Source organism: Choloepus didactylus, chromosome 9, assembly GCF_015220235.1.
Source record: "Choloepus didactylus isolate mChoDid1 chromosome 9, mChoDid1.pri, whole genome shotgun sequence".
Lineage (NCBI taxonomy): Eukaryota > Metazoa > Chordata > Mammalia > Pilosa > Megalonychidae > Choloepus > Choloepus didactylus.
In genome coordinates, this window is record NC_051315.1 from 47,031,279 (window position 1) to 47,045,490 (window position 14,212).

The window sequence follows — 14,212 nt, forward strand, 5'->3', positions numbered from 1 at the left end:
CAAATCAGTGGATCTGGGAAGCAACATGGGTTAGAGGAGGGGTGAATGAAAGGCATGGCTTTCTGCCCTTTGGACTTACAGAGTGCATTTCAGGCATGGTACAAGGCAGTCTGAGCTTAAGGAGAGAGAAAAATCACTTTGAAGCAATAATTATTTACAAAATTCAAATAGCCATTAAAATGCCAGGGTTTTTTTTGGTTTGTTTGTTTGTTGTATTTACATGTTACCTTTATTCATTGCTTTAGCTAACTTGAATAGCTCCTGGCCTGTAGCAAAATACATGAAGTACAGCAACAAGAAGAAAGGCTCAACTTGGGCAGGAAAGCAGAGGCACTGGGAGCCCGTCAGTGTCCTCAGGTTGTAAAATAAAATCTCTAGACCAATCGGACATGGTCCCAGGCTATGGCAGTGATTAATTCCAGAGTTGTAAAAAGTGGGAACATTTAGCCAGGTTATATTTGTCTGTGTATGTGAATGCCTGAGTTGTTTTTTTTTTGATTCAAAGCAACTTAACATGAAACATAATTTTCAGTTGTTTGGGAATCTAAAAATAAAATTAAAGACTCATTTACTTTTCTCTTTTAATTAAGAACTTAAGCAACTTTAGCGAAGGAAAGAAGCCTCAGGAGCATTAAGCTCTAAACTAGTTACCTCTTTCCGAGAATCTTCCCTGATCTTTGTTAATATACATTCTTACATTTTTACACAGTTGCAATTAGTGTAGACATACAATTCTGGGTTCTACTTTTTTCCACTTAACCTTATTGCGTATGAAAATTTTCATACTTATTTGAAACATGTGTTCCTTTTCTTCTTCTTTTTTTTTTAAGCTTTAAAGTGTTGTATCACAACAATGTGCCGAGGTTTGCTTAATCATCCCCCTATTGTTGGGCATATGGGCTGTTTTCATGGTTTTGCTGTTATAAATGATATCTCTTCCAACATCTTTATACACATTCTTTCTTTTTGGCCTATTATGTTTCCCAAAGAGGCATTATTTAGTCAACAGCTATGAAGAGTTACTCATCAATAAATGTGCTGCAATTTGTAGAATCATCAGCAATGTAGAAATATACCTGCTTTCCCATATCATTGTCTCTCAACTCCACACAACCCATCTATGCTCTACTTTGTAATGCTCAGGCTAGGAGCTGGCAAACTACATTTCCCAGGCTTTGTTTCCAGCTGGCTTCCTGTTAGTTTCTGCTAATAGAAGGCCCCAGCAGAAAATTAAAATGTGGAAGGAAGGGTTCCCCCTGGTTCTCTTTCTTTCTGCTTCTGCAATATCTCTAGAAGTGATTTCATTTCTGAGTGACCTCCCTCTGGCACTGCCAGCATCCTATATGGCACTCCCAGTGACATGGTATAAAGTGCAATCCCAGGCTATCACAATACACCTCTTTGTCTTTGTTTCCCCAGCTGGTTTTTGTCTTTCTGTCCATTAAAATCCCAGGTCATCTTGCTTTTCCCTTTGTTTAAAATTCAATTTTATTGAGATATATTCATACACCATACAATCATCCATGGTGTACAATCAGTTGTTCACAGTACCATCATATGTCTGTGCATTCATCACCACAATCAATTTTTGAACATTTTCATTACCACACACAAAAACAATAAGAATAAAAGTTAAAGTAAAAAAGAACACCCAAAACATCCCATTCCCCCAATTCTTTCCTATTATTCATTTACTTTTTGTCCTCATTTTTCTATTCATCCGTCCATACACTGATAAAGGAAATGGGGGAAACAAAGTTTTCAAAATCACATGGTCACACAGTGTAAACTATATAGTTATACAATCATCTTCAAGAATAAAGGCTGCTTGGTTCTAGTTCAGCAGTTTCAGGTATTTCCTTCTAGCTATTCCAATACACAAAAATCTAAAAAGGGATATCTATATAATGCATAAGAATAACCTCTAAAATGACCTTGCGACTATATTTGAGATCTCTCAGCCACTGAAACTTCACTTTGCTTCATTTCTCTTCCCCTTTTTGTCCAGAAGGTCTCTCAATTCCACGATGCCAGGGCCAAGCTCATCCCTGTGAGTCATGTCCCATGTTGCCGGGGAGATTTACACCCCTGGGAGTCATGTCCCACAGAGAGCGGAGGGCAGTGAGTTTACCTGCAGAATTGACTGAAAGAGAGGGAGGCCACATCTGAGCAGCAACAAAGGTTCTCTGGGGGTGACTCTTAGACAAAATTTTAAGTAGACTTAGTCTCTCCTTTGCAGTAACAAACTTCATAAGAGCAAGCCCCAAGATCGAGGGCTTGGCCTTCTAAATTGGTAGTTCGCAAAGCTTGTGAGAATATCATTAATTCCCAGATGGGGAGATTTAATATTTCCACATTTTCCCCAAGTTACTCAAGGGGGCTTTGCAAATACATTTTGTTCTCTGCCCCAAATACTTTAGGATGTATTGGAGCTTCACACTAACCTGTACAAGCCAAACAGATTTCACTCGCTATTCAACATTTCATGTAATTATGGTGTTTGGATAAACTGAGCATACAAGTTAAATTTTACAGTTTATTACAGAAAATGTAGATTTTGTACCTAATAAATATCTCTTCCTTTGGTCTCACATAGAAGTTGAAGTTTTAAAACACTGTCAATATTGTCCTTTACCCTTTAGTCTGATTTACCTTATTCCTAACCAAGTCCATTTTGTTCATATTTCTAATTGAAGTCTGATCTCTTTTTTCAGACTCCTTAACATTTGCTTTATGGGGTAATGCTGACATTCTAGTTGCCAGACTTTGGCTCTGAGTCTCAGGTGTCACACAGATACCCAAAGTTTCAGGGACCAACCAGGTTATACACAAAGAGCTCAGCATCCCAGAATTTAGAAATAACCATTACAACTCTGAAATAGATGTAACTGTTGTAAGAGCTTGCAGTCTAGGAACCTTTACAATAAGCCTTCCTCTGATAACCTATGCTCTCAGACTCAATTCTCGGAGTTTGCACGTTATAGTTAGTCCATATTAGTGAGACATTATAATGTTTTTCTTTTCATTTCTGGTTTATTTCACTCAACATAGTGTCCTCAATGTCCATTCACCTCACAACTTCATTCCTTCTTGTAGCAGTTCAGTATTCCATTGTATGTGTACACCACAGTATACCATTCCTTTCATCTGTCAATGTACCTTAGGCCACCTCCATCCACTGCAAATTGTGAATACCAACACCATAAACCCTTCTGTGTAAATGTCCATTCATGTCCCCCTTTTCAATTCTTACAAGTATATACTCAATAACTGAGTTGCAGAACTGTATGGCAATCCCATGCTTAGCTTCCTGTGAAACCATCACACTGCCCTCCAGATGGGCATTCTTCTTCCCACCAACGGTGATTAGGTATATCCCTTTCTCCACATTTTTGCCAGGACTTGTATCCTTCTTTTTATTTTTTAGACAGTTTTATTCACACACCATACATTCCCTCCTAAGTAAGCAATCAGTGGTTCCCTGCAGAGTCATAGTTAGGAATTCACCATCACTATCTGTATGAGGACATTTCCATTTCTTCCACAAAGAAAGAGGAAGAGCCAAAAAAGGAAAAAAGAAAAAAAAAAAAAAAAGAAAGAAAGAAAGAAAAAAAATGACAACTTAAAAGCAACAAAAGAAAAATAAAATAAAAATCAAATACAATAAAATAGTCAGACAGTAACACCAATGCCAAGAATCCCATACCCCACTCTTATATGCCCATCTTATAAACATTTAGCTTTGGTATATTGCCTTTGTTGCAATTAATGGAAGCATATTACAATGCTATTGTTAACTATAGACTCTAGTTTGCATTGATTGTATTTTTCCCCAATACCACCCCATTTTAACACCTTGCAAAGTTGATATTCATTTGTTCTCCCTCATGTAAAAACATTCTTTTATTTGTACATTTAATCACAATCATTGACCATCTTAGGTTTCACTAAGTTATTCAGTCCCAGTCTTTATCTTCTATCTTTCCTTCTGGTGTCCTACTTGCCCCTAACCTTCCTCTTTCAACAGTACTCATAGTCATATTTGTTCAGTGTACTTACAATATTGTGCTACCATCACCCAATATTGTGCTCCAAACCCCTCTCTCCTGTCTTTCCTATCTGCCTGTAGTGCTCCCTTTAGTATTTCCTGTAGAGCAGGTATCTTGTTCACAAATTTTCAGTGTCTGTCTGAAAATATTTTAAACTCTCCATCATTTTTGAAGGACAGTTTTGCCAGATACAGAATTCTTGGTTGGCTGTTTTTCTCTTTTAGTATCTTAAATATATCACATCACTGCCATATTGCCTTCATGATTTTTACTGAGAAATCCACACATAGTCTTATCAAGCTTCCCTTGTTTGTGATGGATCGCTTTTCTCTTGCTGTTTTCAGAATTCTTTCTTTGTCTTTGACATTTGATAATCTGATTATTAAGTGTCTCAGCATAGGTCTAGTTGGATCTATTCTGTTTGGGGTACACTGCATTTCTTAGATCTGTAATTTTATGTTTTTCATAAGAAATGGGAATTTTTCAGTGATTATTTCCTCCATTATTGCTTCTGCTCCTTTTCCCTTCTCTTCTCCTTCTGGGACACTTATGACACATAAATTTATGCACTTCATGTTGTCATTCAGTACCCTGTGATGCTGCTCATATTTTTCCATTCTTTTCCCTATCTGTTCTTTTGTGTATAGGATTTCAGATGTCCTGTCCTGTAGTTCATGAATCCTTTCTTCTGCCTCTTCAAATCTGCTGTTGTATGTCTCCATTGTGTTTTTCATCTCTTGTATTGTGCCTTTCATTTCCATAAGTGATGCCAATTGTTTTTTCAAACTTTTGAGTTCTTTCTTATGTTCGCCCAATGACTTTTTTATATTCTTCTTCATTTTTGCCATGTCTTCCCTCAACTCGTTGATTTGATTTTTGAATTGATTTAGCATATTTTTTTGAAGATCTTTAATTAGTTGTTTCTACTCCTGTATCTTATTTGAATTGTAAGTTTGTTCCTTTGACTGGACCATAATGGTTGTTTTTCCTAATGTGACCCATAATTTTTTGTTGTCTAGGCATCTGGTTTCCTTGATTACCCCAATCAGGATTTCCCAGACCAGATGGGCCCAGTTCTTAGGAGGAAGGTGTAAACAGTATCAAGTTTCCCTGAGGATGAGACCCAGCAGTTTTTCAGACTTTTCTGTGAGGCCTCTAGACTCTGTGCTTTTCCTAGCCTGTCCAGCAAGTTGCATTTGTCAGCCTGGAGCTCCCCACTGGTGTAAACAGGTGAGGTCCCTTTAATTCTTGGTGGACCCTATCCCGGCCAGGGTTATGTTGTTTCTGGTCCCCCATCTCCAGGCCCTGGGATCTGAATTCTGTGAGGGATGGCAGCCACTTGAGCTGGTCCCTGCTCCCCTTTCCTTAGGGAAGAATTATCTCCTACACTTGAATTCCTCCTTTGTCTCTCTGTCTTAACTCCACCCTTGCTTGGGTCTGTGTTGACAATTGAAAATGCCTGGAGCTTTGTCTAATGAGCTACTTAGAATGGGAGAAGAAAAAGGAAAAAAGGAAAGCTTCCTCAGAGTCAGTCCTCAGCCCCCCAGTTTTGCCAGTTGACCAGAGTTGGCACCTGGTTCTCTATGCCTGTTTTCTTGGGACACAGCCATTTTCCAATATTCTGAGTTCAGCTATTTCTAAAAGCCTCTGTTTTATTTATTTATTTATTTTTCTATTAGCCCCACCTCCTTCCTCCCAGGAGAGACCTCAGGTTTCCTTTCCTGCTTGTTCTTGGTTTATCTGTGCTTTTAGCTTGTATTCAGTATTCCAAACTTGTTAATTAAAACCAAAATTTGAGCTTGCTTTAGTTACTTTCCCTCACTCCAGGTGACCTGCTTCTTTTTTCCACAGGGAAGTCTTCTAACTCAGCCTGCCAAGCCAGTGGGGGAGGGATGCCAGCTCTGCAGTTTGGGGAGCTTTACTTACAATTCTATTCTGCGATCTCAGCCATTCCATTCACTCCAGGCTGGTGTATGAAGTGTGTCCAGTCACGGATATCCCTCAACAGTTGTTCTAAACTATTTACTAATTGTTCATGGCTATTTACTACTTGTTCTAGAGGACTAACTAAATTCCACACCTGTCTATGCCACCATCTTGCCCTGTCTCCACCTTTCCCTTTTTGACCGTTCAGCTCTCCCAACAATAATAGTGCCCTATATTAAATGCCCTCTTCTTTAAATCTCTAGTTTGGTTTCTATTTTCCTACCTAGACTCTGATTTATAAGCTGGGTCTTATACTTCTAAAATATATTTTATTGTGTTAATGTGTGTATGATGGCACCCCAAAGTCTTATTTTGCACTTTTAAAAATTTCTAGTGGAAATAGATTCTCTAGAACTGTAAGCATTTCATTACCAAATATAATTGTTTGTAGGTTTAAATCCAATCTTAGGATCTTCAGTCAATTTTGTTAACTTATTTTTCTGTTGTAATAAATATTACAATTTTGATATTCAATGTTAAAAACTATTTTTTCTGTATTCCATCGTGGTATTCAAAGTACTTATGCATTAACAGGGAAATAATTGGGTTTCAGCTGATGCTTCTTTATTTGATTTATTTAGTATCAATTCCCACCTTTTTAAGGTAAGAATTATTACAAGTCATTCTTGTCCTTTTCTGTTCCATTTTGCTGATGGCTCTAATAAGCTTTACAGTTAGGCCTTTGTGTCATTTATGATTAAGGAAAAAAAAACTTATTAGCTTCTTGTTGAGTGAAGACTCTCACAATTATTTTTTTCCTTCCAGTCCTCTCTTTTCCTTTTCAATCTCTTGTCATGTTCTTTTTCCCTTTCTTTTGCCTCCTATTATATCAGTGATATAAGTTTTTTAAGTCACCAAAGATCCCCTTGATTATTTCCCCTATACAGTCCATAGTTGAAGAATTTTTGTCTATAACTCATATTGGTGGATATTTGTTGGTTTGCTTTCCCCAATCATATACTCATTTGGGAATTTACCTGTTCCCTGTGTAGCCCACATGCTTCAAGGCAAACTGATCACCTCCTCCACTGTCAGAGATAGGCCAGAGTTGACTTGACCAGTCAGCATTGTCCACTCCTGTTCTAGTTTGCTAATGCTGCTGGAATGCAAAACACCAGAGATGGATTGGCTTTTATAAAAGGGGGTTTATTTGGTTACATAGTTACAGTCTTAAGGCCATAAAGTGTCCAAGGTAACACATCAGCAATCGGGTACCTTCACTGGAGGATGGCCAATGGTGTCCGGAAAAACTCTGTTAGCTGGGAAGGCACGTGGCTTGCATCTGCTCCAAAGTTCTTGTTTCAAAATGGCTTTCTCCCAGGACATTCCTCTCTAGGCTGCAGTTCCTCAAAAATGTCACTCTTAGTTGCACTTGGGATATTTGTCCTGTCTCAGCTTCTCCAGAGCAAGAGTCTGCTTTCAACGGCTGTCCTCAAATTGTCTCTCATCTGCAGGTCCTGTGCTTTCTTCAAAGTGTCCCTCTTGGCTGTAGCAAGCTCACTCCTTCTGTCTGATCTTATATAGTGCACCAGTAATTTAATTCAGACCCACCCAATGGGCCGGCCAACACTTCCGTGGAAATTATCCAGTCAGAGTTGTCACCCACTGTTGGGTGGGGCGCATCTCCATGATACACTCAAAGAATTACAATCTAATCAAAACTAATATGTCTTCCCACACAAGATTGCATCAAAGATAATGGCGTTTTGGGGGACATAATACATTCAAACTGGCACATCTCCCCTGTCAACTGTCATTGTTTTAGAAGCGGGCATTGGACTCAGTCCAATCAGATTGAACATTAGGACTCTTGTTTAGAATGTTGGGACAGTAGTGTGTGTTCTTTCCTACTGGATGGAAGCAAGGAAGCATAAAGCCCATTTGCAGTAGGAAGCCATACTCCATTCATAAAGACAGTCTGCACTAGGATGAAGGATGAAGCTAACCCTGTGCACAGCTGAGCAGAGAGATGGAAAGAAAATGGATCCTTGATGTCCTTGCTAAGTTGCTGGATCATCCAACTATGAAGCTTGCTCTACCTCTGGCCCAGCCACTTAAGTGAGCCAAGAACACCACATTATTGGTTAAGCCTGTTTGAGCTCAGTTTTCTATTACTGTAGCTGTCACTGGTATGTCAAGCAATGATTAGACACTTTTATTAAGACATGTACATCTGAACTTTTGATCAACAATCATAATACTTGTTACCATGTATTGAGTACACTATGTGCCATTGCATTGCAAGGTATTAATTAAATCATTTTAATTAAAAGTATAACTCATTTGTCAGCTTCTGAGGAAGGGAGAAGGGTACATAAGGACATACAGAAGCAACATATTAGCACAAACAACTTTAAATTCAATAATAGTCACCCTCATTCTTAAAATGTCCTTTAGCCACTGCTCTGTAGGGAACTTCCTGGGGGGTCCATGATACACATTACCTCATACCACATTGCTATCTTACAGTTTCTTCTCATCCTCTCTTCTTTCAGGAGCAAACATAAATTCCTCTCCTTGTCACACTCAGAGCAGTTAGCCCTTATCTCTGATGCCTTACCACTTAACCTGTACACAGTACCTTAAGGTCTTACTCCTGCCCCAATAAATGTTTTCACACTAAAGACAGTTCCTTTCCAGAGGAGAATTTTGATGCCAGCTATTAAGATAACGGTCTAACCTGGGTTGGAAGAGTTAAGTCAAAAAGGACTTGAAAAAAGGGAAACCAAGGTCTTACAGCTAATAAGGGAAGAACTGGGCTGTGAACTCTGAAGCCCAAGCTCTTTTTATTACATTATGACACACTCGCAATAAGAACACTAAAGGATGCTGTGTGACTTCTGAGATTAGGTTAGAAAAGGCCATGCAGCTTCTTTTGCCAGTCACTCTGGGAGCCTTTGTCTGTCATATAAGAAGTTCGGCTACTGCTGATACCACTGGAGCAGTGGTCTCCACTGTCTCAGCTACTGGAGAGACCATGTGGTGATACCAGTAGAATCAGGTGGAAGCCCAGGGAGACCCAGTTGTTCCAGCTCCCAGCTGCTTGAGTCTTCCCAATCCAGATGCCATATCCCAGTCCTTGCTGCCTTCTGATGCAACTGCATGAGAGACCCTGAGTGAGCACTGCCTAGCTGAGCCCAGTCTAGTCCTAGATTTGTGAGCAAGATAAATGATCATTGTTGAATGAAGTCACTATGTGCCACTGCATTGCAAGGTAGTCATTACACAGTAATAGATAGCCAGGAAAAAAAACATACAATTTATATTCAATCAATCATGCAATAAGTTCCTTTCCTTTATGAAGCCCTCATTCTCCTGGAAAAAAGTTGTCAGACTCTCTACTACTATTTTTTGTCACTGCCATTTGGTCATTGTTTATTGAACAGATCTCTCTTCTCAAGGGCCTCTGAATGTTATGTTTTAATCAACATCTGGAAACAGTCTTTGCTTTTGATACATTTATCATTCTAAGATGATTTACAGAGCTTTTTATCAAGACACTTTTTTCTTTTATTGTTTTGGTTTTCAGCTTCCTAAGTATTTTTTGCCATTGGATATTTTTAAATTACACTTTTTATTTTGAGAGCATTGTAGATTCACATGCAGTTGTAAGAAATAATACAAAAGACGGGAAAGAAAGAAGGGAAGAAAGAATAGAGAGATCTCATGTACTGTTTGCCTGGATCATCCCAATGTTAACATCTTGCAAAACTATAGTACAGTATCACAAACAGGACATTGACATTGATACAGTCAAGATACAGAACAGTTCTGTCACCACAAGGATCCCTTTTGTTGCCCTTCTAGAGTCACATCCACTTCTTCCCCACCCATCTTCATCCCTGACCCCTGAGAACCACTGATCTCTTCTCCACCTTTACAATTTTGTCATACAAAGAATGTTATACAAATGGAATCATACAGAATGTGACCTTTTGGGATTGGCTTTTTTCACTCAGCATAATTCTTTGGCGATTCATCTGTGTTGCCGTATATATCCATAGTTCATTCTTTTTATTGTTGAGTAGTAGTCCATTGTACAAATGTACCATAGTCTGTTTAAACATTCACCTTTTGAAGGACATTGTGCCGGTTTGGGTGTATTATGTCCCCCAAATGCCATGTTCTTTAATGCAGTCTTGTGAGGGCAGATGTATTGGTGTTGATTAGGTTGGAATCTTTTGATGGTTTCCATGGAGATGTGATTCATCTAACTGTAAGCAACACCTTTGATTAGGGTGTGACCTGTTGATTAGATTATTTCCATGGAGGTGTGGCCCTGCCCATTTGGCTTGGGTCTTGATTAGTTTACTGGAGCCCTTTAAAAATGCTGGCGAGACCGAGATGCTTGCTGGCATAGCTCAGAGATGCTTAGAGTTACAGACCCCTGATGTTGGCTGATTGTTAGACATTTTGGAGAATGCTATTTTGAAATGCAACCTGGGAGCAAGCAGATGCCAGCCACGTGCCTTCCCAGCTAACAGAGGTTTCCCAGATGCCAATGGCCATCCTTCAGTGAAGTTATACTAATGTTGATGCCTTAGTTTGGACACTGTGCCAGTTTGAATGTATTGTGTCCCCCAAATGCCATTGTCTTTGTGGTCTTGTGGGGCAGATGTTTGGTGCTGGTTAGATTTGCTTGGAATGTGCCCCACCCAGCTGTGGGTAATGATTCTGATGAGATGCTCCCATGGAGGCGTGGCCCTGCCTATTTAGGGTGGGCCTTGATCAGTGGAGCTATATAAATGGGCTGACTCAAAGAGGAACGGAGTGCAGCTGTGAGTGATGTTTTGAAGAGGAGCAAGCTTGCTAGAGAGGAACGTCCTGGGAGAAAGCCATTTTAAGGCCAGAGCTTTGGAGCAGACGCCAGCTGCCTTCCTAGCTAGCAGAGGTTTTCCGGACGCCACTGGCCATCCTCCGGTGAAGGTACCCGATTGCTGAGGTGTTACCTTGGATGTTTTGTGGCCTTAAGACTGTAACTGTGTAGCGAAATAAACCCCCTTTATAAAAGCCAATCCATCTCTGGTGTTTTGCATTCTGCAGCATCAGCAAACTAGAACAAACACTTTTATGGCCTTAGGACTGTAACTTTGTAACCAAATAAACCCCCTTTATGAAGCCAATCCATTTCTGGTATTTTGCGTAATGGCAGCGTTAGCAAACTGGAACAGACATCATGGGTTGTTTCTAGGTTTTGGCTATTACCATAAAAGCTGCTTTGAACATTTGTGTACAGGTTTTTCTGTGTACATCTTTTCATTTAGGACTTTTTTTTTTTCTTTCTCATTGCAAATACCAGTTTTTTGTTCAATAAGATTTAAGCCTCTAACATTCTGGTCAGCTCCTGGGGGTTGGGTGGGGGTGTGGAAAATTAGAAAGCAGATGATAAGACTAGAAGATACCATCTGATTTTAACACCCAGGGATTGTTGTCTTATTTTGTGTTCCTGATGTCTTGTTTTAACCTGTGTCTATTACAATTGTATTAGCAATCTCTTTCCCTTCAGGTGGTCTTTTCAAAAGCACTGAAAACCTTGAAGACTGTGAGGCAATAGATTAGCTGCAGAGAAAAAGGAGGCTTAGGAAGAGCTTTGAAACTGCTGAAAGGTAACAGAGCTTTAGCTACAGCTCACTAGGCAGTCAAATCAATCTTTACTAAGCAGCTTGTTTTTAGAGCAAATGCTTTAGGTAAGGAGTGACTTCTCTAATGAAACCCAGTAGTTTAATTTCTCCTGATAATTACATAGTGCCCCATTTTTCTCTTAGACTGGCACGACTCCTGCTAAATCCACTGAAACACTTTGGGATGACACACATGAAAGGTAGAGGAAAAAAATTTATTTTAAACAGTTTCTGCCCCAAATCTGAAATGGTTAGGTTTTTAGTAACTGTTAGATAGACACCGAACTTCTAATTATTGTACTGAAATCCCAAAGCTAGTTTAAAAATTAGGTTTCTAAATGCATTAATTCTGTTTTATACATCTTTTGTCTTAGAAGCTATTCTTGTCTATTATACATTCCCCTTTAGTAGAGAACCCTCTACTAAAGTTGATCATCGCCATCATTAATACTATAATTGATCATTAATACTATAATATTCCTCATCTACTTTTGGAATAGGCTGTCTGATCACCAGTGGGAAAACATCTAGCTGATTTTTTAAACAAAACCAAAATATTCTGTTTGACTAGGCTTTCCATATTTATTTCCCCAACCCCCATTTTAAAAACCAAATCTTTTGGTAGGCGCTAATCTTTGATTTACATATCTATGGCTTTCTGCAAATAAATAGGTAAATCCAAGGAGTTTTGTTTTGTAGTTGGTTTTACAGAACATAGTCACATGGATTCAAGTTCATAATCTCAGTGTTTATCATTGCTATTTCACAGAACTGAAAGGACGGCCAATAATTATAATGTAAATAATATCATAATGGCACTTGCTTTTTAAAAGAATCTCAGCCAGAATTAATATATTTATATGATCAATATTGAGAATTTTCATGTTGATTGCATAAAGTGAGGTATGTCTATATTGTACATACTAAAATAAAACAGGAGAAAACTATAACTCTGTTAATGGCTCCTGAGTGGTACTATTTGAGAAAAGAACTGCCAACTTACCCCCACATGAGTCTCTGAGAGCTTAATTAGAGTCATTATCTACTATTAAAACATCTTCAAGCACTCTTCCTTTCATATTTGGCAAATGTGGGCCTTGCGGATAGCTCTGATCAGACTTACAGGTTGTTGTTCCAACAAAAGTGGTCCCAGGTGACAGGGAGGGAAAAGCAGCTCAATGTCCATTAAATAAAGATTAACTTTTGGTAACTTCACCTTATTTCATTTACCCTCTTCAACAAAACTGTGAGGTGGGGATTCTAAGCAGTCACCTCATTTTATAGACGAGGAGACTGAGGCTCCGAAAAAAACTAAATGCATTGCCAGGTATCACAAACAATAAGTCCAGAAGCTGGGACTGGAATCTAGGGATTTTGACTCCAGTTTCAGAGCCTTTTCTTGTATAATTTGCTGAGAAGAAGGAAAGTGACACTCCCAAGGCCCAGAATATTAAAATGAGGTTGTTATACTCAACGTTAACGGCACATTTCTTTTAAAGCTATCTTAGCCGGACTGAACAATTTTTATTGGAGGAATTACTACGCGATTGCATTGCCTTACCTTTCCTGAACATGGGGACTTCCATATTTCCCTCTGCAGACCATTTTGCCACCAGAAGACTGGACTAAATTGATATTTAAAATATTAGGATGATATGCCATCTTAAACCACATTTTTCCAGGACTTTAGTTACTCCCATATTCTTATAAGGAAATGTGAACCTCTGAATCCATCTCCCTTGTTTCTTCCCTTAGTGGATACCTTATCGGTTTAAATAATTCATTGCCTATCCCATATTGGATGAGTTTCTACAATACTGGCAGGCCATGTGCTAGAGCTGCTGGGGGTTTTATAGGTTCCATTAGATGACTCCTTTGGTTTAACTGCCTGGCTAACTGTGCACAGCTACGGTTTTTGACATTCCTGAATGAGTGCCTGCCATTAGCTGACATCTGACCACAGTGTTGGTATACGTGTGTGACCAGGGATATGGTTACACATGCAGGGACTGTGTATGTAATTTCATTGCTTTTCCCAACTGATTTCTAACTATATCAAATTTACTTCATTAGTCCCTATGTCTTTAAAAATTATTTTCCTCCCTAAAATGTTAAACAGGAGAGGAAGAATGAATGGACTGAAGGAGAATGAATTCTGTAAACTTTTTAAGATACCCTAAAGGACAAGAAAAGTGTGTACTATACCCTGAATTATTTTGAGTCTGGATTTCCTATCTTGCCTTAAGATTTTTTTAATTCCGCCCCAGTCTTTGTATTTAATTACCACACTGTTTTAAACATTTCACTTCTCACTATGTATTCTATACTACACATACCATAATAAACACTGGCTACAATCCTAACTTAGGCTTGATTTAAAATAGAAGTACTTAAGAATCCAGCTAGGGAGGAAAGCATGCTAACACTCACCAGGCACATTCTTTTCTCACACCTTCCTCTGCCTATTGCCCTGGGCAATAAGTTGTGTGGTAAAATAACCCATTTATTATTTGCTGTTTTCTCTCACTCTGCTGAGAAAAGCTACATTGATGGCAA